The 27,989-nt window shown below is 32.0% G+C and overlaps 1 protein-coding gene across 2 annotated transcripts in view; it reads right to left on the bottom strand.

Moving 5' to 3' along the window:
• LOC126775931 (prestalk protein-like) overlaps positions 1 to 27,674 on the bottom strand; it is a 61,960-nt gene extending 34,286 nt beyond the window's left edge. For both annotated transcript variants that reach the window (XM_050498113.1, XM_050498114.1), the window contains exon 1: positions 27,538 to 27,674. The gene's annotated coding sequence lies outside the window, so the exon portion shown is untranslated. The remainder of the gene's footprint in view (positions 1 to 27,537) is intronic.
• Between the last annotated feature and the right edge of the window lie 315 nt (positions 27,675 to 27,989).

Genomic DNA, 27,989 nt, shown 5'->3' with positions numbered 1-27,989 from the left:
ACAATAAACAACTTCTTACAATAACCTCAATCCACCGCTAGATTAGTTGTTATGAAAATATTAAATTGTATTAATTTAAAACTGAAACACTGCAATATAAAAAATAATTTAACGGTAGAATAATTGCTTATAGGGTGGAACCTACCCAGATAACCACATACAAACATAACAGTATATAATGGATACGAAGCATTCGAAGAAAATTCTAAATAGAAAAACAATGCGTAAATATTTATGGTGAGCACTTTCTAGCTTCATAATATATACGTAGAAAAAAAAGTGTTTTTAATGTTCGTTTTATTTTTTATATTATTGAAATTATTTTTTAACCCGTAAAATAAAAATATCTATACAAGTCATATGTCGTGAAATAGGATACCTGTCCACTGTGTTATTACTTTTTAATTAAAAACAAATTGATATATTAAAGCGGCCATGTAAAGCTTGTAAAGCTAGTTTAATTATAATTTACTACGTCGATTAATATGATAAGGAAACGTGACCTAAAGGTGATTGCAAAATTAAGGCAATCTTAACAGCCCAGATTACTTATAGTTAACATACGTATATAGCTATGCTAATTTAAATTGGAACTTAAGCAAGGATAAGACAGAATTAATATTTGACGAATTAAGCATACATCTTTGTACAAAGATAACCTAAATGACAAGGCCTTCTTTTATTTTTAGATTGTAGAAAAGACAAATTAAAAACGTATCTTTCTTTTTATGTTCCTATTTTTAAGTAATACTTGGAGCACCACTAATGCTCTTTCTATCAACGATAATGCGTTGCTTTATTTATTTATAATGCATACATTAATTAACATTGCCCATCTTTAGTTAATACCAAAAACACAATAGATAACAAAAATAGAAGCTACTAAGTATATTACTTTTTCCAAATATTTTAAATAAAGAAAATCATTATAAAAAATAACAACGAAAATTTAAGTTAACGCAAAGTTTTATATTCGAAAAATCGATTTATCAAACGCTAAAAACTAAGTGCATATCAAGTTTTGGCAGTGCATTATGTTGAATGTGGGTCAAGCAAAGTATCTGTACATAGAACGGTCAATGCGGAAGACATTTAAGAACACACCGAAGTGTTTTGTTTATACATATATGGGATGGTATAACGCTAGAACCGCCATTTTGGTCTCAATAAAACAAATTTAATACTTATTCGCTCTGTACTTTTGTGATCATAAATGCTGTCATTTAAATAATAATGTCTGCATAACTATATGTGTATATTTCTCTAATATACCATTTTCATTTCTCGTGCTACGATCATTTTATTGGCGAAATAACGTCCATAAAAATAATGACTGCGTACGGGCCGCGAATACAATCGCTCGCAAATGCGGTTAGCACAATTTCAAGTGGTTATTGCTAGTGCCGAGATACTCCGTTAGTCCGGTATATAGGATAGGAAATAATGTTTTTAGATATTGTTATTTATTAAGATAAAATATATATTTTTAAAGTTTTTAGATATTTTATGGACAGAAACGAGGTCATCATTTTTGTGTTCGTAATTTTATTTATCTTTTAAAATAATATTCAGTGGAATACATTTTTATAATATGTATTTTTTATCATACAACGTGAAGTTCTGGTATTTTATAGTCCTTTTGTCATAAAGTCACACATTGTATTAAAGTTGGCACGAGAGTAGACGGGGTGACAGCGGTGTCAGGAAGGATATATACCTTATTTTTATTATTGTATAATACATATATGCATATATGTTAAAAGAGTACTATTTTCTGTGAATGTACATGACTATACGGATGGACATTTATAAGTGAGGGGTGACATTTGGCTGAGTGTATATCTATAGATAGAGATGTGAAGAAAAAGAAAACAAACTATATTAACAAAAAAATTAATAGAATAAGAACAAAGCTATTTATTATCGAAGACAAAATGTATCGTGTGAAGACATTTTAGACAGTTTTATTCAAAACGTTACAGGTCTAAAATAAGGATCATTCGCAGCCGCAATACGCTGACTGCTTCAGTTTGTACCGTCAGGACTGGACCAGTGGACCGGTCCGTTACCACGGTACTTCGCAACTGTGGGTTACGTTTACGGCTCGATGCTCCACGCGATCTACATATCACGTTATTATCAAATCACATGATTAGGTCTACAGCTAAGTAGTGATATATCGGTTCAGGAAATATTACGTTGATTTTAAAACTTGGTGCTAATGAACGATGATGCTGAAAGTTACATATATTTATAGAAATCTGGGATTGAATAGACTATAACATATTCCTTTTATATTCTGCATTAATTCAACTCTATATTGATATATGTCTTTATATAATAGACTTTACTTGCTTATATGTTTTTATAATATATTTTCAAATACCTGCGAAGTAAATTATTAAATTTTAATTAATAGAATAAATAAATCAATGACTATTAGATTTAGTTTTTTTAGTTTAAGCTTTTGTTTGAAAATTACACAAATTACTTTGTTTTTTGGAATAACTAACCTCGTTACGAGTACACTTCATAATTCAATTCGGGTTAAAATATAAACATATTTCGGCAATAAAATAAATTGAATGATTGTGAGAGCTGCGATTCATATAATTTTTTTTAGTATTATTTAAAATAAAGTTTGTTTATACGTATATACATAATTACGAAAATAATAATGAAAATGTGTAATTAAAAAATATTACCAATTTCTATTCAAACATTCAAACACATGTTAACGTACCCGTTATAATCGTAATATCAATAAGATACAATTTCGAAATCATTTCAATACAAAACTGTAATAAAATTGACGTTTTGTTGTTCTAACAAGATTGAGGTATAATGAAATAAATAGAACCGAAATGAAAGGAAAACAACTGTCTTTCGATATTATTTACCGAATCCTTTATATATACACACTATACCTATGTATCTAGTATCGGTGCCATAACGACAAAATTTATTGCGCCGTTTTCAAGATATTGCCCGTATACTTTTACGATCATTGCTTCAGATGATGAAGAATGGGCTTCGGTTTTTAATTAAACATTTCTAATATTATTAAACTTTAATACATATTTTTTAAAAGAAATATTAAGACTTCATAAAATATTAAATAATAAATACTAATAACCTTTATAAATTATTATTTTAATTCATATTTGGCTATATGATGTATTTTAAAAATATTAAGTATATGAGTGTATGAAAGTAAAGACTTCGTAACGGCAATCAGTATCATTTAATAAGACGCTTACTTACGTTCGGAACTTAAAAAGAATTCAAATTTTTTGACTAATTGTTTTAATTTGAACAGATGCAGCAGATTTACACAGTAAATCGTATATAAATAAAAGATACAGCGCTGTTGGACCATCATATTAGTTGTGCAAATTCATTTATCAAAGCGATGACCATCCTGCAGCGGCGCCATTTGAAATGCAATATGTATACAAAGTGGAGCAAATACGCTCGCAGATATTAATTAAAGCTGACTTCTTTATTACGCTTAAATTATTAAATTACAATTCCAATATTCTAAAATATATTTGATATCCATCTATGATATATTATTACTTACTAGTATCTGCTTGCGGCTTCGCCCGCGTATTAAGAGGAGAAGCGGGTATTAGGTAAAAAAAATACCTATGTCCGTCCTTAGGGTTCAACTTTGTTGACCAAATTTTATCTAAATCGGTTCATTAGTTTAGCCTTGAAATCGTAACAGACAGGGTTACTTTCGCATTTATAATGTTAGTATAGATATTCGTTAATAACGCAATTTTTTTTTGAAGTCTAGTGAGTTTTGCCTGACTTAATTATCAAATTAGAGCAGCTGTATGCCTCTTTTCCTTTGCCGAGCATTGGTATACTTGCAGGCGCTTACTTTTATATTTATATATATTTTCATTTCTCTCTATTATCTTCGCGTAAAACTTTAACGTTTATTTACATTATTTACTGGTAGAGCTTTGTGCAAGCTCGTCTGGGTAAGTACCACCCACTCATCAGATATTCTACCGCAAAATAGCAGCACTTGATATTGTTGTGTTCCAGTTTGAAGGGTGAGTGAGCCAGTGAAATTACAGGCACAAGGGACATAACATCTTAGTTCCCAAGGTTGGTAGCGCATTGGTGATGTAAGCGATGGTTAACATTTGTTACAATGCCAATGTCTATGGGCGTTGGTGACCACTCACCATCGGGTGGCCCTTATGCTCGTCCGCATACCTATTCAATAATAATAAAAAAAATATATAATAAATAAATAAAAATCACTAGTTACTCTTTTCCACCAATTAATATATTATGCCTTCCTATTCAATAAAAAAAAACATCTATGGTACTAAAATCCATATGGAAATTTAGGTAAACTTATATTATCTTGCATATTAATACAATGCAATCAACAAACGGCACCCGACCTAAAATTAGGTCGGAGCATAAATTTTAACTATGTGAACTCGGTCCCTTACGGGCCACTTTTCATACTCGACTGCAGAAATGCTCTTTGAGGTTTTTTTCTTGTTTTATATAGAGAAGTTTTGATTAAACTCTAAGATCGTACATATCGTTTATTCTCTTGTTTTATTTATAAAACAAGAGAATAAACGATATGTACGTCACATTGGTAGTAATAAGTTAATTAAAAAATAATTTCTAGAACGTGGCAATATGATGTACATAAATAAACCACGTCTCAAGTTCAATTAAGACCTGCTCTTATTACTACATTGCTGATCGTTCGTATAATTAATTCGTGGTTTTTTATTTATATCTTATTTATATTGAGTAAACATGCTTATTTGGAGAACTGGAGCCTGAGGTTTATTTGCAAGGTAAGAAGCATTTGCCCAGCAATGGGACGATGTAACAGTATTCTTGTGTCGGTTGCCTGTATGCTAATTGGATTGTATCCATGTGTTATGTACTTTTTAATCCTTGGTGTACAATAAAGTATTCTATCTTTCAACTTTCGTGTGTAAATTTAAACTCGGTATTTGAAAATTAAACAGTCTGAAATTAATAAATACTTTACTGTATTCTGCGATTATATTCGTACATTTATCGGCATTCCGTCGCTGATGTGGAAATTTAACAATATCGTTATACGACTATCATATAAACTCTGAATACCTTTAATGCCATTTTTTAAATAAAATCCCAAAATACAAATACTTTTGAAGTAATTTATAAATAGATAATCCCTTTCGATACGACGCAAGACGTCAGAAGTGAAAAGGTTTCTGGAAATACCCATTTATATTTCGTTTCTGATGTGAAAATCCGTTTACCATTACTCCTCTAAAGCCAGCGAGTGGACAAAGAAATCTTTGGACGTCAGCCAGTGAATACATTATCCGTGTACGAAACTATTGAAATTTTTACTTATGTGTATTAAGCTTATGTCTTTGTACAAATATATTACGTTTGCTTTGCTCATATCATGCAAAATTAAATTAAAAAAAATATATAAATTTTTCCTTCGATTTTATCTTGTAATCCAACTTGGCAGAACCAATTAGTATTATATGCCATGAGCATCATATTCTATTTACTTATTATTATTTGTTTACCTAAGTTCTTGTATTTTTTTTCCAATTAGTATATATTTCTTATTAATGGATATCGTATTGCTCTAAAGCTTGTAATGGTTATAAAAAATATCGAAACAAGTCAATTTAGCACAATGATAAAACTTTTTTAGATTAATAGTAACAATGTATGTGTGTGTTTCGGATCAATGTTCAATAATTTACTGTAGAATATTATTTTGAGACAAAGCCTGTTATTTCAGGGTTAGAATTGAACGATTAATTTCCATAATATCATTAAGACCAGTTCCAAGGGATTCAATTGTGTTATTTTATTGTTTTTCAGATGTCCAAATGTTTTTTTTTTTTTATTTGAGAAATTTCTCTATCTAATTTTATCGCGTATGTGTTTTGTTAACAGAAATATTAAGGCTAAATCAATCATTATTTTAGTGAGAGTTTTGTGATCAACTATGAAGTACCTATTAAAAATATGTAAATTGTGGTTCAATATGACTTAAGATTTACGTAACTTACATTAACTGTTCCTGTACATGTGTATAAATCTGAGTACCCTTACTAATGTTATGTTTACTGGTGGTAGAGCTTTGTGCAAGCTCGTCTGGGTAGGCACCATCCACTCATCAGATATTCTACCATAAAATAGCAGCACTTGGTATTGTTGTGTTCCGGTTTGAAGAGTGAGTGAGCCAGTGTAATTACAGGCACAAGGGAAATAACATCTTAGTTCGCAAGGTTGGTGGCGCATGCAGTGATGTAAGCCATGGCTAACATTTCTTACAATGCCAATGATTTTGGGGTTTGGTGACCAATTACCATCAGGTGGCCCATATGCTCGTCGTCGTATTTTATAAAAAAAGGCAAAAGTGAATCTTTTTTTATTTTTTTGTTCGTTTGTATGTTACGCTTTCACGTCTTAACTACTCAACCTATCATTACGAAATTTTGCAAATACGCAGTCAGGGTTATAGAAGTCTACCCCCTTCACACGTTTATATGAATGTTACCTATGAAGTGAAACTATGTACTATGCAGTACCGGCGATAAGTATGTGTATGTAATAGAAGTAATCTAAAACTTATGAGTGGGTATTGCAGTCACACAGTTATACAACGAATTGGGCTTTAAGCATTTCGTTAGGATTTTTGTCTTACAACCGGTGACGCCAGGCCAGTAATACTAAGAGAAAAACAATTTAAAAAGTGGTGATTGATTAAAAAAGGGATTTTTTTTATTTAGTAATATTAACGCCAAAAGCAATGCCAATCTGGTAATTCTATAAAATAGTTTTCAACTGCTCAGTTTTTTTAAATTTCTTTCTCTGAAAAATAACATTCTAATTTCTAAATGTACCTTTTAAGTGATTGATATAAAAGCGTATAAAGGCAATATCTTTAAGCGTAATAAATAACCCATATAAACTGGGCAGCTATAATCTGATATGCAAGCATGTTTACACGAGGTCAGTGGGGCACACGGATACGAGAGAAACCAGTTCGCAAATACTAACTTATGATTGTGCCTTAGAAACCACCAGAGTTTCTCCTGGCTCGGACCTTTCACCAAAACCTATCTCGTGTAGGTAAATGACTAAATAGGAAGATTAATATAATAATATGACGTAATTACATAACAGAATAGCTTGCAATATTTTTTTTAATCGTTATAATTATGACTTTTTTCTCCTTTTTTATATTTAATTCACATTAATATAAAGTTTTCGTATTCGTATTTCTTATGTTATTTATTCATTTATTTAAGAAACTCCGTCAGCATCTGCACAAATTAAGCTACAATTGTTAATTATATTTTAGTATTTATTCCCGATATAAAAGCCGAGATGGCCCAGTGGTATGAGCGCGTGAAGCTTAACCGACGATCGTGGGTTTAAACTCGGGCAAGTACCACTGAATTTTCATGTGCTTAATTTGTAATTATAATTCATCTCGTGCTTGACGATGAAGGAAAACATCGCGAGGAAACCTGCATGTGTCTAATTTCACTGAAATTCTTACACATGTGTATTTCACCAACCCGCATTGGAGCAGCGTGGTGGAATAAGCTCCAAAACCTTCTCCTCAAAAAGGGAGAAGAAGCCTTAGCCCAGCAGGGGGACATTCATAGGCTGTTACTGGTAGTATTTATACAACGTTACAGACATTTACAATTATATAATAAATAATGGATATCTAATAAACAAACTATACATGAATTAAACATAAAACATTGCAACTTAAATACTGCTTCTAATTATTTTTAAATATCTTAAAGGTTAAAGTTAAAGCTAAAAATGTCATTGTCATGAAAGTTTTTATTATTGTGGGTCCTTGAACAGTTGTATTGTATAACTTATATGTATCTATGTAGAATTTATTTAAATAACAATTTCATTATACGTAAAGTGATGGAAAAGTGAAACTAATAAATTTCTTGCCTCTGTAGGTTGAATCAACATTCCGAACCGGTAGTAGCTTTACATTTATTATTCAAAATTGCTATGATGCCTTCTTCTATAAATATTTGTATTTGATATTATTACACTTAAAATAAAAAAGGAATAAGTGTTATGTGTTCTCAGTAACATCAAATTGCTTTTGATTCCTAAGTCGACGTCTAAAATAAATCGTAGCTCGGTTAAAATGCACTGGGCAGAAATGTGACCCTGTTTCAGTTGTTTTGTTTTAATGTTGATTTTATGTACAAAACAACAACACAGAGACAGATAAAATATCTTTATTGGTAAGAATTTTTGTCATACCGGAATATTTTTGATAACGGCATAATAAAATATAATCCCGGAATATGAGATGGCCCAGTGTTTAGTTCTTCACCAAAGTTTACCCTGCTAGGACCACTGTATTTTTATGTGTATAATTTGGGCTTATAATCAGAGGCGGATTTCCCTAGAGGCTGAGTAGGCCCGGGCATAGGGCGGAAATAAGTATGTGTCCATAGCATGTCACAAAAAAATCACTCGTATGAAGAGTCTGATTATTAAATAATTCAACTAGTAGAAAGCCGGAAACCGTCCATCGGCTTAGAGCAACCTAGGTGAAATCCTCCAATGATTGTAACTCATGTCATTCTGGTGAAGGAAAACATCTTGAGAAACCTGTTTGTGCTAGATGAAAATCTGCCGCGTGTGTATCCACCAGCCTTGAATCAGCGTGATGAAATACATTCTAAAACATTCTACAAAAAAAGGTCTCTTCTCAGTTGCAGGACTATTGCAAGAGTTACTTTAACTTTAACACAAAATATTCAAACAACAATCCTAATCAAAGTTTTCTAAATTGTTTGTAGTGTAAGTAAAGATAGTAACATACAAACAAACGAAATAAATTACTCCTATTATCTGTTTGATAACAAATTGGTGCACAGTTATCGAGTCACAAAACGGCAATTTTCCTTTCGCCGAGATCAAATCGAAAGTGACATATAAATGAAAGAATGCGAAAAAAATTACAGCAAATATCAAAAATAGAAATGCAAATGAACGACAAACGAGACACGAATGTTTCTGCACGAGTTAATTACATTTTACTTGCTAAATCAAGCGGTAAGTTGCAACGTCTCATATGAATAGGGTCCGAGTTAAAATGCATTGAGACAAAAATGTGACCTGTTTTCGGATTCATTGCTTTTTACTAGACAACCTTTTCGCTATTCTATCATGATACCTCTTACTCTCAGTATTTCATCTACGTATTTCAGTAAAATAATGCTAATATATGTATCCCGCTTAAAGCAGCTTGGATTTTTTTTATCAACTTCACTGCCATGTTAAGAAGTATAACTCGTTTGTGACCATAATTAATAAAATCAATTTAATATAAAATTTCCAGATATGTAGTAACGGGTATCAATATATAATTTACGGATTGATATAATTTATTCTTATCAAAATATATTCATATTTTGGATTGTGAAAATCCAATTGTGAAAGAGATTTTATATGAAAATTCCATGTTATCAAAGTCAACAACCGCTGCTTTGTTTTTAAAAATACTATTTTAATTTAAAAAAAAAACCTATTCTTTTTAAATTATACTAGGATCACAGGACAATCAAAGGAATGCATGACTGGAAAAAGATTAATACATATCTGCAGTTTCGTGATTTGTCAAATTTTCGTAAATACAACATTAATATTATTTGGTAACTGTATCAAATGGGACACGACATTGAATTCCTTTCGAAGACCTGAATTCCATTTAATGTTCTGATCTTAATAAAAGGAAAAGTACACCCACAATAGGTATGGAAATGGTAATAATTATACTTTTTTCTATCTACGCGATCAAAGCGAAAGCAACAAATGTATGTGTGATAAAAACAGTCGAGAAATAAAAGTACAAATGGAACGTGAATTTTTCAGATTTAATTGTTACACCCAGCTTGTTAAACTATGTGAAAACGTATCGCATGAAACTGAGTTGAATTGAATGATGCAAATATAACTTTCAATACATAGGTAACATGTTGAAGCCAATAACTAATAGTTAATTACAATCGTTGCAAATTTGTTTTAACTTCTATTTTTATGTACTTTAGAAATACGTAGATACAATTTTTACATAACGCTGGCAAAAGCGTATTTCGTTTTTAAACATTTTTATGCATACAGACAAAGTTAGCTTGGAGTATGACTGATTTTTTTCTCGGTAAAATGCATAGGAACGAAGTCGAGGGTAAAAGCTAGTATCTAAATATTTTAATTAGGCTTCGGTCTCCTATTAAATGCTCATAACGTCCGACTTCAGCGTAAACGACCGATTGAAATGACTGCCTCAATAGCGGAAGACGTCTCGATCACAACAATAGTCGATTAATAGCTAGACACCTTTACGCTGCAATGGTTAGAAATAACTAAAGACGCGGCCTAGAGCTTATAAACGACTACGACGTCAATATGTCGAGATCAACTTTTGAAAGAGACGACTTTACATTTCTATAGCAACGTGACGCGGCGTAAGGTGTGACGCTGTTAGCGCCCGACGGCAATTATAGGATACCACAACCTAAGCCATCGTATTGTGAAAGTTTCATGGCGATGGGATTAGTATGATTACTCGTTAGTATGAGTCGTTCTTACAAATATAAACATCATTATTCAAATATAGAGGTTGTTTTGTTTCGCTTTCTATCTGAATATTTTATAGGTAAGTTACAGTACCCAATTAAAGTTTTATAAATGAGATAATATTAATGACGTAGCGTGATTTTTCCTCATTAAAAAATGGGTACAATTTAAATATTATTGGGGCGGATAGCTAGTATTAAACTAAAAAACAACATCAATAGTTGTTGATACTTTCACAGTTGTATTTATATTTTAAAGTCGTCGATACGATTTATAAAATATATATGAAGCGGTAGAGTAAGAACTTTCCCACCAGTCACTACAAAACATTGCGAAGCAACTGCCCCGCCGGGAGGGCAGAGTGGGCACACAAAGTTCATAACTAAGTTCCCCCTCCTTGATTTTGTATCTGTAGTCCATGCTGGGAATAATAATTGGGACATTTAGTACTAATCGTATAGATTAGTTTATGAACTTAAACCTAAAATATTTTTAGAATATTATATTAGTATATTGTATATAAGCCGAGATGGCCTGGTGGTTAGAACGCGTGAGTTTTAACCGATGATCGTGGGTCCAAACCCGGGCAAGCACTACTGAATGTGCTTAATTTGTGTTTGTGTTTATAATTCATCTCGTGCTTGACGGTGAAGGAAAACATCGTGAGGAAACTGTGCCACATGTGTATTCTACCAACCCGCATTGGAGCAGCGTGGTGGAATAAGCTCCAAACATTCTCATCAAAATGGAAAGGAGGCCTTAGCCCAGCAGTGGGACATTAACAGGCTATTACTTTTACTTTTACTATATCGTATGGCTGTAGATAAACTTTATATGAAATGGTAGGACATTTCATATAAAGTTACATATTTAATCTGATGCACAAAAAATAGTGATATTTGTTAACTATACAGTGAAGTTTTGTATGATATTTTTTTAATGTTTAACAGTGAGCAAGCGAACAGCGTAGAAGCGACTAATTCCATAAACCAGGTCCAAGGAAATAACAAACTACTATCAATCTATCTAACAGAACTTCTTTTTCATAATTAATCATTCATAATTTCCTAACAAAAAAAATCAGACACATAAACACCCTTGCGTATTTACACTTTCGCATTTAACAATGAGCATATTGCATAATAAACAATGTTAAGTAAAATAAAAATATGTTATTGAATATTGATAATGCCTAAAATATTTTAACGCACTTGGTCGGCTTCGCTAAGGAAGTAATCAGAAACCATAAAACATTGTAATAAGAGAACATTTTTTTATGGCACTTTGAATAAAATATCAGTTTTATTATTGACTAAGCGACCCAACCCGGCTTCTTATTGCTATTAAAAACAAGGAAAAACCATACATAAAAAACAGAATTGTTTACCGTTTTAAAAAAATGTGCGTCTAATCAGAATGACGCTACAGAATAATTTAGTTTAGAAATCTTTACCGCTGTGATCCCAGAGAAATGTAAAACCATGTTGACCCCATGATGAACAAACGCCATGGATTTATGTTGTGATATCACGCGATAGTTAACGAGTTTAAGCTCAAATAAATTTATAGTGACCTTAAAAAGAGATTTGGGCGATATACTGTTTAAGCTTTTAACTTTTGGGTTCATTTTGTAACTTCAAAGCGTGAAAACCAAACAATATAATTTTTTTTTAATAAAGAATGATTCAAAAAAGTGTTGGAATCAGCATAAAATGATTCAATAAAACTGCAGTTAACTTTCGAAGTATTTTTTAAGCGCATGACGCATGTTACATTCATCTCGCCGAGAAACATTTTATGTACGTTGTAAATTATACCTCGACAATTGAAACAAATGAATTGCAGTAGTGTTTCAATTGGCCCAGTGGATTTTAAGCCAAGATCAAGTCCACGCATCAGAGACTTTTCATGTTTATATATTATCTCGAATTTATCTCTCTTGAATGAAAACATCGAGACTGACAGCAGAAATCGATCGTGAAATGTCAGAAAGTGATATGCGACATTGACAATAACACTTGATTGATAATAGTGCTAAAAATATCGATTTATGTATTGTTTTTTTTTTATATTATAGGTAGGCGGACGAGCATAAGCACCACCTGATAATAAGCACCAACCTAGGCAACTAAGATGTTATGTCCCTTGTGCCTGTAATTACACTGGCTCACTCACCCTTCAAGCCGAAACACAACAATACCAAGTACTGCTGTTTTGCGGTAGAATGGGTGGTATCTACCCAGACGAGCTTGCACAAAGCTCTACCACCAGTATATATTTATATAATGTTTTTACGTATTTAATTCACATGTATAAGCAGTCACTTAATATAAAATAGTTTAATATTAGAAAGTAAAATAACTTAAACCCAAAACTAATTTAAGTGAAATATTTAAATAAAAAATAATTATAAATAAAATGAAATATTTTTTTTTTTATAAATTATATTTTTTTGAATAGTATCAGTATAGTATAGTTACATGGATCGAAAAATAATATTGTTATTTAACACATACATCAGCGCTATTCATAGAATAACGTTGTACAAAATTTATATCCGTAGTATAATATAATTAATGAAAATAAACTTTGTGTTCGATATTGGCCTTTGATAATATTTAAGGTTATTAAATACTCACAGTCGAATACATGCGATACGATGTAGGGTTTCGGTCGCATAGCTTAATATTATGTACCCATGCGATACCGTTTCAAAGTACAGGGTCGATTCTACTAAGTTATAACGATGACGATACGTTCCCGATTCTATTCCTCGCAAAGATAAACAGCTGTATCGTAACTGAGAGCCAATTTATATCCTGTGACGGTTATGATAAGTCCCCAGTGGAATTGGTCTGGTTAAATCGAGATGGCCCAGTGGTAAGAACGCGTGAATCTTAACCGATGAACGTAGGTTCAAAACCCGGGCAAGCACCTCTGAATTTACATGCCACGTGTATTCCACCAACCCGCACTGGAGCACCGTGGTGGAATATGCTCCAAACCTTCTCCTCAAAAAGGGAGACAAGGCCTTAGCCCAGCAGTGGCACATTCACAGGCTGTTACGAGATAAGTCCTAGAGGATTAGGTTACATCAGTACAACTTGATTACTCTGCGATAGACTATAAACACGTAATCGCCATTTCGCTAAATCAATTTGTTAGGTCTATCTGTATCTTACGAACCGCTATCATTGTTATTTACGGTGACATTATTAATGCAATTCTATTTATTGGAAGGCTTTATAGCGATAAAAATAGAGATTTTGTATCTATCTATAATGCTAATTATATATCTGTGCCATTTGCAGTTGAAACACTCGTAATAATAGTGCAAGCCGAGATGGCCCAGTGGTAAGAACGCGTGAATCTTAACCGATGATCGTGGGTTCAAACCCGGGCTAGCACCACTGCATTTTCATGTGCTTAATTTGTGATTATAATTCATCTTGTGCTTTACGGTGAAGGAAAACATCCTGAGGAAACCTGCATGTGTCTAATTTCACTGAAATTCTGCCACATGTGTATTCCACCAACCCGCATTGGAGCAGCGTGGTGGAATAAGCTCCAAACCTTCTCCTCAAAAAGTGGAGAGGAGGCCTTTAGCCCAGCAGTGGGACATTCACAGGCTGTTACGGATAATAATAGTGCAAATACCTTTAATCTAAAATCTTTTTTTTTTTAATAAATGTAACCCTATCAGTGTAAACAATGTAGTTTATCGTACTTTAAGTGTAAGTCAGGTGGATTATTTGAATAAGAAAGATGTATCATTAAATTGAAAGCTTTATTTCTTAACTAGTTAAAAGTTGTAACGAGTAGGTATTTGAAGTATTAATATATAATATTAATACTTCAAATATATATACTGGTGGTAGGGCTTTGTGCAAGCTCGTCTGGGTAGGTACCACCCACTCATCAGATATTCTACCGCAAAACAGCAATACTTGATATTGTTGTGTTCCGGTTTGAAGGGTGAGTGAGCCAGTGTAATTACAGGCACAAGGGACATAAAATCTTAGTTCCCAAGGTTGGTGGCGCGTTGGCTATAAGCGATGGTTGACATTTCTTACAATGCCAATGTCTAAGGGCGTTTGGTGACCACTTACCATCAGGTGGCCCATATGCTCGTCCACCTTCCTATTCTATAAAAAAAAATATATATATATAAAAGTGTATGTTAAAATCCCACAGATAGGCTAAAGTCTCCTGTCGCCTTCAGATCAAGAATTGGACATTAACACAAGATTGGGCGATCTCGGCTGTATTTATATATAAAAATGTATACTAGTTTAATAATACATATGTAGTATATAATAGTATGTATATCATACCACTTATAAAACTATTTAACGGAAGGCATTGACAACGGTCCCATTGTAGCAAAAGAGAGTCGTCTGCCGTGAGAATTAGTTAAAGCGTTTGTCATTTGGTTCCGTCTGCGATCATCATTGTTACCGTCACCCACACTATATCATGTGCATCGTATAAAAAATATATGGGATTTCTATATTGTTTTAAAACACGCTTTGTTTTTTATAATTAAATCTTTTTGAATTTAAAATTCTTAAGCTTAAGTTACTGTTTCTATGATTATGTTAAGGTATTTTGTGTGGTCAAAATTCGAAATGGTCCAGTGGGTTGTGGTTGACCCGGGTTCTTTTCGGTAGAATCAAAATGATATTCTTTGCATTTCATTTAAAGTTTAGTTATTCAAATGTGCTTATATAAGTCTGCCTGAAAAAAGAATATTTTGATTTATTTTAATCCTATAACATGATGGTGTTAAATTGCTCATAAGAGCCTACTTGAGTAAAGTATGTTCGATTATGGTAGAAGGGAGTAGTTGTAGGCTAAGTAAGCTGTTTTACCTGCAAATAACAAAGCAAATTTATTATTAATACAATTTAGCTTGCTAGTTATCTTTGTTTACCAAATATATATAATTTGAAAATTTTAAGCCAAGTAAATGATTCAGAAAACAATCATAACGGTCTATCCGCCTGTACCTCCTGTGCTAATACAAATTAATGGACGCCTCTCGTGTTTTCTTCTCAGCTGTTTATTAAAATTTTAGAGAGGAAAACATATAATATCAATTTCCGTTTAACAATCAATCTTATCTAAAATTAGATTCCATTACAGCTCCTCGGTTTAATCTAATTATTATATTAATTAAATAGAAATTATGCGATCAATTACCTAATTTACTAGTCTGTATTTTAGACTAAATCGCACGTCGTTTCAACCCACAGCGCCATTTATCAAAGCGATGGTCTGCAAACCATTGTGCGGACGGTCATTTAAATATTGATATGTTCGTTGCACAATCACCTTTATGACATACGTAATAAGGTTTAAAGAGCTAAAGTATTCGAGGTACACCTTACTCTCAGAGAATTTGGTGATTAAATGGGCTTTTCATGACAAATCCAGTGTGGATTTGTCTTGCCAAATCGTCTCCTTTAGAAAAAGGTCACTTTGACGTTTCAACATTTATGAAATTCGACGATTGCTTAATAGTTTAAATATTTATTTATCAATTAATAGCTAAACTTTACATCTCCCATTAAAATATTCACTTTTATTTGTACCTTTGTGCAAAATGAAGTAGCGGAACGGATTTTTATGAAACATTTTTATATTTATAAAGTTTTAATATCTCAATTACTTTTAAATAAAATATAGCTCTAAAGATAAACATCAAACAACGATATAAAGAAAATGTTTTTCAAACACATGTACTTATATATATATATATATATATATATATATATATATATATATATATATATATATATACATATATAAGTTCTTTCGTACCTTAGAATAGAAACATGAAACTCAAAGCGATCGCATTGTCATGTAAATTGATAAGGCCTTTCGGCGAAATATGCATGTTCTGTTGTTAAACTCTTGAATTTGCAAATACAATCGAACATTCTATAAAGATTCGGATCTGTAAAGTGAAATTATCCATATATAAATATATAGTGTCTAATAGTTGACTTTAGTATTGTGAGAAAGTTTGAGCAATATAGGTCTAGATGGCGTTAGCAGTAGATTGAATCACGCTATCGTTTTGCATTTTTCAAATCTTATAGGTCATATGAATATTTTACTAAGTGTCTATGAGTTCTGGGTAAAAGCCTTCATTTCCCCTGAATTTGTAGAACTGAGGCGTATACAATTAAGATGTCTAAATACAGCATGCATGCTGCATTAATATTGATGATTATTATGATATCGTCCCTGATAAGTGATAACTTTACTTGAAACTAGCATCGCCAAAAAAATAGTCGGGTTTTTCCAAAAAATTAGAATGAATTCAAATGATAATGTTTTTCCAAAAAATTAGAATGAATTCAAATGATAATTTATACATCGATTTCTATTCAGACCGAACTTGAAAGTATATAAGTGTGTTTGTTTATCTTCGTTTATTTATTGTATATATATATTTCATTATCTAAATGTTTTGTCAAATCAAATATATTAGTTAAAATTTTAATAATAATAATAATTATTATTTATTTATTTAAGTAACAAGACTCATATACAAAATTACAAAAAATAAAATAAACACTACTATCTATCTACTTATATAATTTACTGGTCCAGCCGAAACTATACTTACAACAGCGGTTTATAAATATACAGTCTAGTCTGTTAGCTACCATGATTAGAATTTTGTTTGAGCTGGCTCGGACCCTGTGAACCAAGGATGCACACTTTTTTCGCATTAATGCGTAAAAACAGTCTATATTCAATTCAGCGAACATCCCTGAAGCACTACAGAAGCGAGGCAAACCCATCAGCAATCTAAAGGCATTATTGTACTGGACACGAAGAGCATTGTATGATTTTAATGAATAGTTAGCCCACAAACTACAAGTATAAAAAGAGGTACAGTAAGCGCGGAATAATGTTTTTTTTACAGCCCTTGAAGCACGCCCAAATCTTTTGGCAATCATGTTAGCTTTTATTGACAATGCTCTCCTCTCCCTTTCAATGTCATTATCATCCTTGAGATTGGTGGTTAGTATATGCCCAAGGTATTTAAATTGGAAAACTTGAGTCAAGCTCAGATTATTAATTTTTACCGAAGGTATTATTTTTGGACATTTATTACCACTTTCAAATATAATTGTCATGCTTTTTTTACATTATATGTAAGTCCATGTGTTTTGGCATAGCCTTCACAAGTTGCTAATAGTTTTCTTAGACCATAAACTGATGAGCTAAGCAAAACCATATCATCAGCGTAACTGATATTATTGACGTTAACTCCATCAATATGGCAACCAACATGCTGGTTACCGAGTATATCAATGAGCTCGTTAATATAAAGATTGAAGAGCGTAGGTGATAATGATAATGATAATGATCGTTGACAGTAGAAACCGTCTAAAGTAAATAAATCAAGACTGCACACGTGCCAATACAGCTCCAAAGTACCACACATTGTTATGTAGATCGTTTCAATATTAGAGGTAGCACGCGCCCATGTCTCGTACATAACTCTGTCTCGGACGAAGACGATCCCCTCGGGAGATAAGTGTCTTGACTTTACAAAACATTTTGACTAAATTCCTCTATCTCCATTCAGGACCGAATAAAACAATGTATCAAAATAAAACAAACGTTAAACGAAAACTTACGCGAGTGCTAAGTTAAGTAACTGGAGTTACGTCACAAGATTTTGTAATTAAGCGAAGTTTCCCTTTTACAAAAACGTTCGTGTATTAAGGAATAATTCTCGTTTAAGAACAAAGGATACAATAAAGACTACAAATTTTGTAAATTTAATTTGCATAATAATAAATTGTAAGCGTGAGTCAGATGCGGTTGCGCCGCACACGTCATATTATACTTGCATTAACATTCAGTCTTCATTTAATAACGTACATTACATTCAATTATAATAGATAATAATATTTTAAATGCTCGAATAGTTTATATTTGCCAATATTTTATTTTATTTTATTTTATTTTATTTTATTTATGTACCATTTTTTAACATAACCAATAGTATAATAAAAGAAAGCTTATGTGTAATAAGTAGTTATAAGTTATATAAGTACATACAATGATTTATAATTATACTGATTTAGGTACTGGAAAAATAATAAATTAATATTTAGATACATTACGAGTGCACTCCTAAAAATACTAAGCCTACCATTAAATTAAAAAATCTCTTTCCGCAATATATAAATATATGTTACTCCTTACAATAGACTAATAAAAAACTGGATTCAATTAACTATCGTATATTTCACTCGTTCCGTTTTCCCGCTTTCGAAAATGCCATTTCATTTTCGTCTTTTATTCGTAAGAGAAATCAAACTTTTTAATTGAATCCGCTATATTTCTCGTTGCCTTAAAACATGAAATTACTAGAATTTTTTAATAATTAGGAATTTGAGAAATCTGAGCAAGAAAAATACATCTTTATTATTACAAATACTTTATTAAAAGCAACAAGTCACTTACAATTGTTCACTTTTAATAAAATGTCAAAGAAATAAATCGGTAAATAAAGTGCTCGACAAATACGCGTCGAACATTGACCCTTTTTTTGCCGTACCTAATTGTGTGCCGTCCTAACCTAAATTTGTAGCATAACTTAAACAAGCAACTTGCGAATTCCTGATGTAGAAATACTGAAGTTTTGTTATTTTGTTTAACAATAAATAAATATTAATTACCTTTCAAATAATTTGGATGGGATTTAGATTAATTTTATCTTTGTGTTTTTCTAAGTAATGGAATGGTAATTACTTATACACGATATATGGACAGAAGTAGTTGCACGTTGAGTTTGATTCAAATGCTTCAAAGATTTAATGCTTGAAAGTTCTATTCAAACATGTGTACATCAATAGGAAACATTTGAATTTGAGTGCTATCAGTTCCTGAGCTTGTATATAAAGGCGTACTATCAAAATCAATACATTGATTGAATGAAAAGCGTAGGTGTCATCTCACTGAATTACTATAAAACTATATTAAATACAACTAACATTCCATATGTTTTTGTTTACTTCCAGAAATGTGTTAATTAATATTCATATAAAAAACGAAAAAAAATAGATATAATTTTATTCTACTACTTATATCGTCTGTTAAGTATACATGTACATTATAAGTATATAATTATTATATCTTTTAATATTATGTATGTATATTTCATATACATTTATATCTACTAATAAATGAGGAGACATCTTTTATAACGCTTAACTGAAAAAACTGAAGCAATCTAAATAAAATTTATACCAGAAGTTGCAGTACATTTCGGAAGATGTTTCAGTATATAATCTAATGGCTTCGCAGTTTCACCCGCTTTAAATTTAGACTATAGTCGTGACAAGTGTGTTACATACATATATAGTCTATGTACATAGCACTTGTACTAACCGATGTGTCCTACAAGCAAAATATAGCGGTTTTCTAGCAGAGATCACTTCTTATCTTTAATGATTTATTTTTTTACCATTTATATATGTATGCAATAAAGATATCGATTATTATGAAATTGGAAAAAGGCGCTAAAAATAGACAGTTCTAAATATTTTACTGAAATGATCAAATGTATATTGATTAATTATGTATTTATTATAAGTTACCTCTGTTCCAAGATATTGACTATATTAATGCTTCAAGGTAAAGAACATTACGTATGAGTTATATTTTAACATGAAAATTTCTACGCACGCGTAAGAAATTACATAAATTGTTATAAACCAGTTACGTTTTGTAATTAAACGTCAAATTATATAATTAGAGTTTCCTCTTTGAAGTCGCAAATTCAGAAGAGGGAATTCGACAAAAAGTAAAAGATTAAACATTTCCCTGGTTTCCGCATTTTAGCAATTAATTGATCAAAGTATCGTAATTAAAAAGGCTTTTTACTTTGTACTTTACTACTGTGGTATGGTAGAGCTTTGTCTTTTTTATAGAATAGGAAGGCGGACGAGCATATGAGCCACCTGTGGGTAAGTGGTCACCAACGCCAATAGACATTGGTATTGTAAGATATGTTACCATCGCTTACATCACCAATGCGCCACCAACCTTGGGAACTAAGATGTTATGTCCCTTGTGCCTGTACTCACCCACTGGCTCACTCACCCTTCAAACCGGAACACAAAAATACCAAGTACTGCTGTTTTGCGGTAGAATATCTGAGTGGGTGGTATCTACCTCGACGAGCTTGCACAAAACTCTACCATCAGTAAAGTAAGTTTAAATACATCTGGGCACGTGGTCTCCATTTACTAGTTATTCATTCCAGAAATATTGGAACAAAGTTTCTTATCGCACTTTACACTCCACTGGCACTTGGCGAATGAGAAGTCGAAATGAGTATAATATTTTGACCGCTACACTTTTACAATGTGTGTTTGTGTATAATTACAGTGCGCAATTATGTCATTCAACACTTTATAAGCGTTTTATCATATGTTAAATGTTTTTGTTTAGCTTCTTAGCATATAATTATTCCGTTTTGATATTAAAAACCCCTAACTGCTTTTACGTTCTCTTAAAAGGGTATCTAAATAAATCCATCTGACAAACTCAACGAAGCCTTTGTTTAGTACTAAGTAAATAGATGTTTTGTTTTTGCCGGCTGTGTTATTTCAGTCGTGAACATTTTCTATTACGTTCGAATTTAAGGTGAAAAATAAATACTTAGAATAATTACTTTTAAATTATATATTTTTTTTAATTACAGCGTTTTATTAATTTAGGCAATACTTTAGGTTTATGTAAGATTTGTTCTTATTATTTTTAATTTAAGTTTCTTTGATTCATTTGTTTTTGAATTGAAAAACAAAAACGTTTTTTAGATTCAAGGAAAAGCATTTGTCGCTTTATTCCTAAGCGTATATTTTTTTCTTTAAAGCAGCTGCTTTTAACATACTTAATTAGTTAACGTACAGAAATTGATTTTACATATAGCTATTGTATATATATAGTATTGGCGATGTAAGCGATGGTTAACATTTCTTACAGTGCCAATGTCTATGGGCGATAGGATCACTTACCATCAGGTGACCCATTTGCACGGCCACTACTAAAAAATAAAATCGAATCAAACATCTTCCAAATTAAAAACTTCTTTTGTAATCAATATTTAAACAAACAACTTCGCCTAAATTATTTAGTTAAAATACCGCCGGAATCGAGTTGCCCAATAAAAACCCGCCTTACGGTTCGTTGCCGGAACCATGAACAACCGATTTTCTTCTAACAAATAAGTTACGAAAACTTGGGTTATTAATTAGGAACAACCGGATACTAGGATTTTTTTTCTAAAGGTATGATAAAGTGCCTTAAATTAATTGGAGCTTATTATTTTTGTCAGACAAGCAGTTTCGGCCCTTAGTCAAGAGATCCTTTGATCTTTTACCTTCAAAGTTTTCTATAATATTTTCTTTATTTTATAGCCTTGTCTTTCACAATAATAGAAATTAGGTAAGAATACCGTTAAATATATATAAAAACGGATATAGATTATACAATAGTATAAATACACATATATGTAATAGCTTGAAAAATTTGTATAGCTATATAAAATTGTAATAAAACGGACTTGACGTGAAATATTGCTTTAAGGGAAATACGGTGAGATAATATCAAAAACATTTTCAAATTCACACAAATGTTGTAGTCTCCTCATATTAATAAAAACCACGATAAAACATATCGTACATCAAAATTCTTAAGACATAATAAGATGGAGGAGAAAATACGCCTTGAATGTGATCTCATTAAAGTCAACATTATTAAGATTATTGTTTATTCGGAAAGAAAATATTAATGGTTTTATTTTCATATTAATATACAAATAAGATATCAGAATATATCAGAATACGAATCTGCGTGTTGGGGGACATCTTATATCTTTTATAAGTTACTGGTGGTAGGGCTTTGTGCAAGCTCGTCTGGGTAGGTACCACCCACTCATCAGATATTCTACCGCAAAACAGCAATACTTGATATTGTTGTGTTCCGGTTTGAAGGGTGAGTGAGCCAGTGTAATTACAGGCACAAGGGACATAAAATCTTAGTTCCCAAGGTTGGTGGCGCATTGGCTATAAGCGATGGTTGACATTTCTTAAAATGCCAATGTCTAAGGGCGTTTGGTGACCACTTACCATCAGGTGGCCCATATGCTCGTCCACCTTCCTATTCTATAAAAAAAAAAAAATTGCCTCCTCTCATAAAATACTCTACAAATCTAAATATCAAATACTCTACAAATCTAAATATCGAATTTTCTATTTCGTTTCATTGATAAAGTTAATATTATTTACTTTAAATAAGGTAGAAATTGCTTCTAATTTTTTCTTTGAAATCTTGCAATAAGTACTGAAACGTTTGATATAGAGCTATTACATTATGATAGCTGCAAGTTTCGAGATAAACGTGGATGATATGTTTATGGTATTTCATAAATTTTTTTTCGAAGATATGTACTACTTATGATGTTAAGGATAAAATCATAAAGACATAAAACAAGTATATACTAAAAGTACATATATAGGCTACGGATTAGTTACATTTTAAGAATAGCTAGGTAATTGAAAGTATTAGGATTACTCGTAATAACAAGTCCAGTAATCATTTTTAGCGAAACATTGAGAAGTAAAAACTGTATAATTCCTCAATGTAATAATAACTCAATGTTCATCCTTATAAACGTAAATGAATAGATATTTTTTTAATATTTCTTGTTGTGAAACATAAATATCCATTTTAACCTTGAAAAAGTTTTGAATCATCTTTTAATATTAATAATGTACAACGTATTAGTTTACTTAGTATAAACCGTACAAAGCATAAGGCATAGGACTTGCAGTGAGATGTATTGAAGTAAGCAATGTTTAGCATGGTCGGTTTAGATCGGAGAGATCGACTTACGCGATACTGTTTTTATTAAATTATTTAATTTTATCCATAATAAAATTAACAAACTTGTAAATTAAATGTAATGAAAATAAGTAATATGTATTGTATGCTAAGTTAGAATTAACTTATGTTCAAACACGACACTTTGTTTATTTATTTATTTTTAAGTTAACCATGCAGTACTTATATTCGATGTCTATTGAAATAATAAATGAGCAATAAGCAAAAAAAAAATTAAACGAAATATTATATATATAGAAAGTTTACGCCACGAAGCTTATTAAACAATTAGGGTTTTACAATAAATACAAACAGATTTACTTATTACTGGCAGTATAGCATTAGTATAGCATTTGTTTAATTAAAACTATATATATAGATATTACGATGTAGACTAGCACAAAGGAGGACAACGAAATTTAATTACGTTTGACCAGCAAGTTAGATTTCAACGGCAACCCTATGCACTTTTTTTAAACAAATTTATAATCTGATCTACTATATGACAAAATATATTTTACTACACTGGCCTCCAAAAAAATCGACCCACCTACATTATTTGTAAAAAAGCTATCGTATGGTTTTAAACTACCACATATTTATATTTTTAAGATTGATAATGAAAAAATGCAATTGTAGGATTGTACAAAAACAGAAATAGTGCGCAAAAAATAGGTTTTTAGGTAAATATGTGACAAAACACAAAAACACAAAAAATTACGCAATTTTATTTTTTTGTGTACAAAACGATTATGCCGTTTGTTTTTAAATTTGGGTGCCTAAATCTTACTTTAATAGGGAGTGTTTCCTCCTCTTGACCTAATCACTGCCTGCATACGCCTATTAAGTGACCTGATTAGCTTTTTAATGTCTTCCTGTGGGGTCCGTTGCCATTCTTCAGTTAGGGCAGCTTCCAGTTGATTCAGGGTTTCTGGAATTGGATTTCGTGCTCGAACCGTACGTTTCAGCTGGTCCCAGAGATGCTCTATCGGTTTAAGTCCGGACTATTGGCTGGCCACAGCATAACTGGAATTTCGACTTCCCTGAGATAGTCTTTAACAATTCTAGCGACGTGAGGTCGTGCGTTGTCGTGCATAAGTTGGAAATTATCCCCAATATATCCAGCGTTAGGCATCACATGAGGCTCCAGAATGTCCGTTATGTAAGTTTCAGCATTAACAGCACGATTACGGAAAAAAACCAGCTCTGTGCGTCCCGTCAAAGAAATACCTCCCCAAAACATTGTAGAGCCTCCACCAAATCGGACTGTTTCTCGAATGCAACACTGAGAGTAGCGTTCTCCTGGCCTTTGCATGACGTTACGTCGTCCATCAGAGCCTACTAGAGACATTCGGCTTTCATCACTGAACAATACTGTCTCCCATTGGTCCAGTGTCCAATCGACGTGCTGCCTAGCAAATTGTAGTCTTGCTTGTCGATGGGATGCTGTGAGTTTTGGTCCTTTTGCTGGCTTGTGAGGGGTTAAGTTTTGCTCTCGAAGTCTTCTTCTTACAGTATTTTCACTCACAGACACTCCACGACTTTCTCGGAGTCTACCTTGAACGTCAACAGCCGAAAGATGTCGGTTTCTTAAAGACGTCAAACCAATAAAACGGTCATCGGTCGGGTTCGTGACACGCCCCCTGCCAGATCCTGGTCTCCGGCGATACTCCCCAGTCTCCAAGTAGCGTTTGTACACTCTTCGCACCGCTGAACGACTTAATTTTTGTGTTCTAGCCACATTTCGCTGACTTAACCCCTCATGAATAAGAGCTACGACTTGAGCAGCTTCTGCTTCAGTAGTATCCATTTTTTATGTTTAAACTTATTAAAATTATTGTTTTAACAAAGTTTCATACACTTAATCAATAATAAACATCGAACCGAGATGACTCCGCGTTAAGAACTGGAAATAAACTAACCATGCACTTTGTGCACAAAGTAACGTTTTCTTATCAATACTTTAAAAATATTCCAAATATCCTCAATAACACTTACAACTCCTCCAAATCAATATCAAGTGGGTAATAAAATGTTAAATGTATGTCCCATAAGTAAAACAATCCACCTAGGTCGTCGCATAGTTAAGATAACAACTGTGTAAGTAAAAAAATAGGGGTGGGTCGATTTTTTTGGCGGCCAGTAGTTTTCGTTCGCGGTTTCGCCTGCGTGTTAGGAGGGAGGTGTAGGGCAAATGTTATGTATAAAAAAGCATATGGAACCATCCTTGGAGCTCAAGCTTGCTTCATATAAAATTTCACCAACTTCAGTGGTTTAGCCATAAAAGCTTAACCGACAGGCAGAGTTACTTTCGCATTTATAATATTAGTGTAAATTATGTTGGTAACAATTGCATAATTTTCCAACATTCAAGAATACACCAAGAACCCGGAAAAACAAATAAATATAACTATAAAATGTTTATGTTGGTATAAAACCTTAATTCTCAAGGATACATGCGTTATATATATATTGTAGGTGTACATTGAAAATTTTAACGAAGCTTGTAGAAGAACATTTTAGTAAAATTTTGTATAGTAATGAAATATAAAAGCATTAAATTTTAAATGTTAATTTCAATTTCAATGTCTCGTTTAAAAACGAATAGTAATTTTCCTTTGCACTTTTTAAAAGTGACTTAATTTGTCCTTCTGCGTACTCTGGCGAAAATCTTCTATGAAGAATCCAATCTAGATTTTAATGAGGCAATTTAATAAATACGTTCCTTTTTACCTCAATTACATTTTTTTCACTTCGTACGCGACTAAGTCCAAGTTTAAAATATAAACACAAGTTGATGAGGTAAATGCATTAATTAAAAAAATTGAATATAATTCGTTTTTTATTAAAAAAATATTTAATGTTGGAAGATAATGTAATTCGTAATCTTATATTATATAATACATGTAGGTATACATATATAAGAGTAGTCTCCCCCGCAGCTTTTTCTGTACTAATGACAACGTGTATGCAAAATTTCATCTTAATCGGTGGAGTCATTAAGACTAGAAAGCGTAAAAAACAAATAAACGAATCTTCGCATTCATAATATTAGTATAGATTATAAAAAGAAACAACAACACTAAAATGTTTATGTTTCCATTTACGACGAAGTTCTTAAGTACTTGAATTTATTTTAAGATAAAATGGACCGTAAAACTGAACGCAGTTCTAATTAAACCGCACTCGAAATAACTTTGATTAAAATAAAACATAAAAAATATAAGAATCTAATTTTATTTTAAAAATTACATTAATATATTAACAAATTATACGTTTTTAACATGCAAAACTGTGATTAATAAAATTGTCTTAAAAACGTTATTCTACTATTTACCCTTGACCTTGTAAATTACATGCTAATTACTAATTATCAAAGTAATAACAGCGAACTTCGTTTTTATAGTTCATTTCAATAGGTTCTGTGTAAAGAGAGACGCTACATTCATTTAATATTTGTTTTAAGATAATTAAAAAACGTACAATTCTATTGAAATGGACTTTGTATTACTGTACTTTTGTTTAAGTAAATATAGCGTATTTTTTTTACGAATTTTATCATTATCGTATTTTAGCCTTTATGCCTTACTTTAACCCGAGTTTTCTTCACGAATTAATAAAATTTATGCTCTCTTCAGTTATATATCTACCAATAATATATTTTCTTAAGAGATTCATTGTTATATTATTTATAGAAGAATTAATTTGTAATGACTGTCAGTTAATACGCTTAGAGAAAGTTTGTTCATCAGAATGAAACATCTTAAAAACAATCAAAATAGCTAATTAATATCTGGACATGACTTAAACACAATAAATCATTCCATACATTACAGAGCTAACTGGCGTGACCATCGCGATACGAGTAACGTATCGTTTGACTTTCACATTTTTTTACATGACCAGCGAAATCTTTAAAAAAAAGAACAAAATCGTGTATTCGATTTTTAAAAACATACAAAAAATTAAACGAACCTCAGTAAAAAAACGTAAGGCTCCAGATTTGAAAGGTATTCCAACACACAGGTTCACAAACACACGGCACTTTTCACTCGCGTTGCTTTTCGCGCCGATACGACTCTGGCCCGACACGCACTCCTCTCACAAACGCCTGGCAGAGACTGGTGGAGTACGCCTGAGTCCGGTTCGGCGCTAGGTTCGGAACAAGGCCATGCAAAACGTTGCTCCCATTTCCCTCATTGGAAAGTGTTCGTATCCGTGATCGTCCGGACAGGTGTGGGAGAAAGCACCAAAAAAAATTATCTGAGTCATTCGCGAGAGATGATTCTTTGTATCTGTCGTTAGAGGTTATCATGGAAAGTGACCGGACCGGTTTTCGTGAACTGTTATTGAAATTGAAAGGTTATGTTCGAAAAAATAATAGCAAGTTTAAATCACGTTGCCATGTATTCGTGAATAAATATGGA

Source organism: Nymphalis io, chromosome 19 (genome assembly GCF_905147045.1).
Source record: "Nymphalis io chromosome 19, ilAglIoxx1.1, whole genome shotgun sequence".
NCBI lineage: Eukaryota > Metazoa > Arthropoda > Insecta > Lepidoptera > Nymphalidae > Nymphalis > Nymphalis io.
The sequence above is the reverse complement of the archived record's forward strand: the minus strand, read 5'-3'. Positions and strand labels throughout refer to the sequence as shown.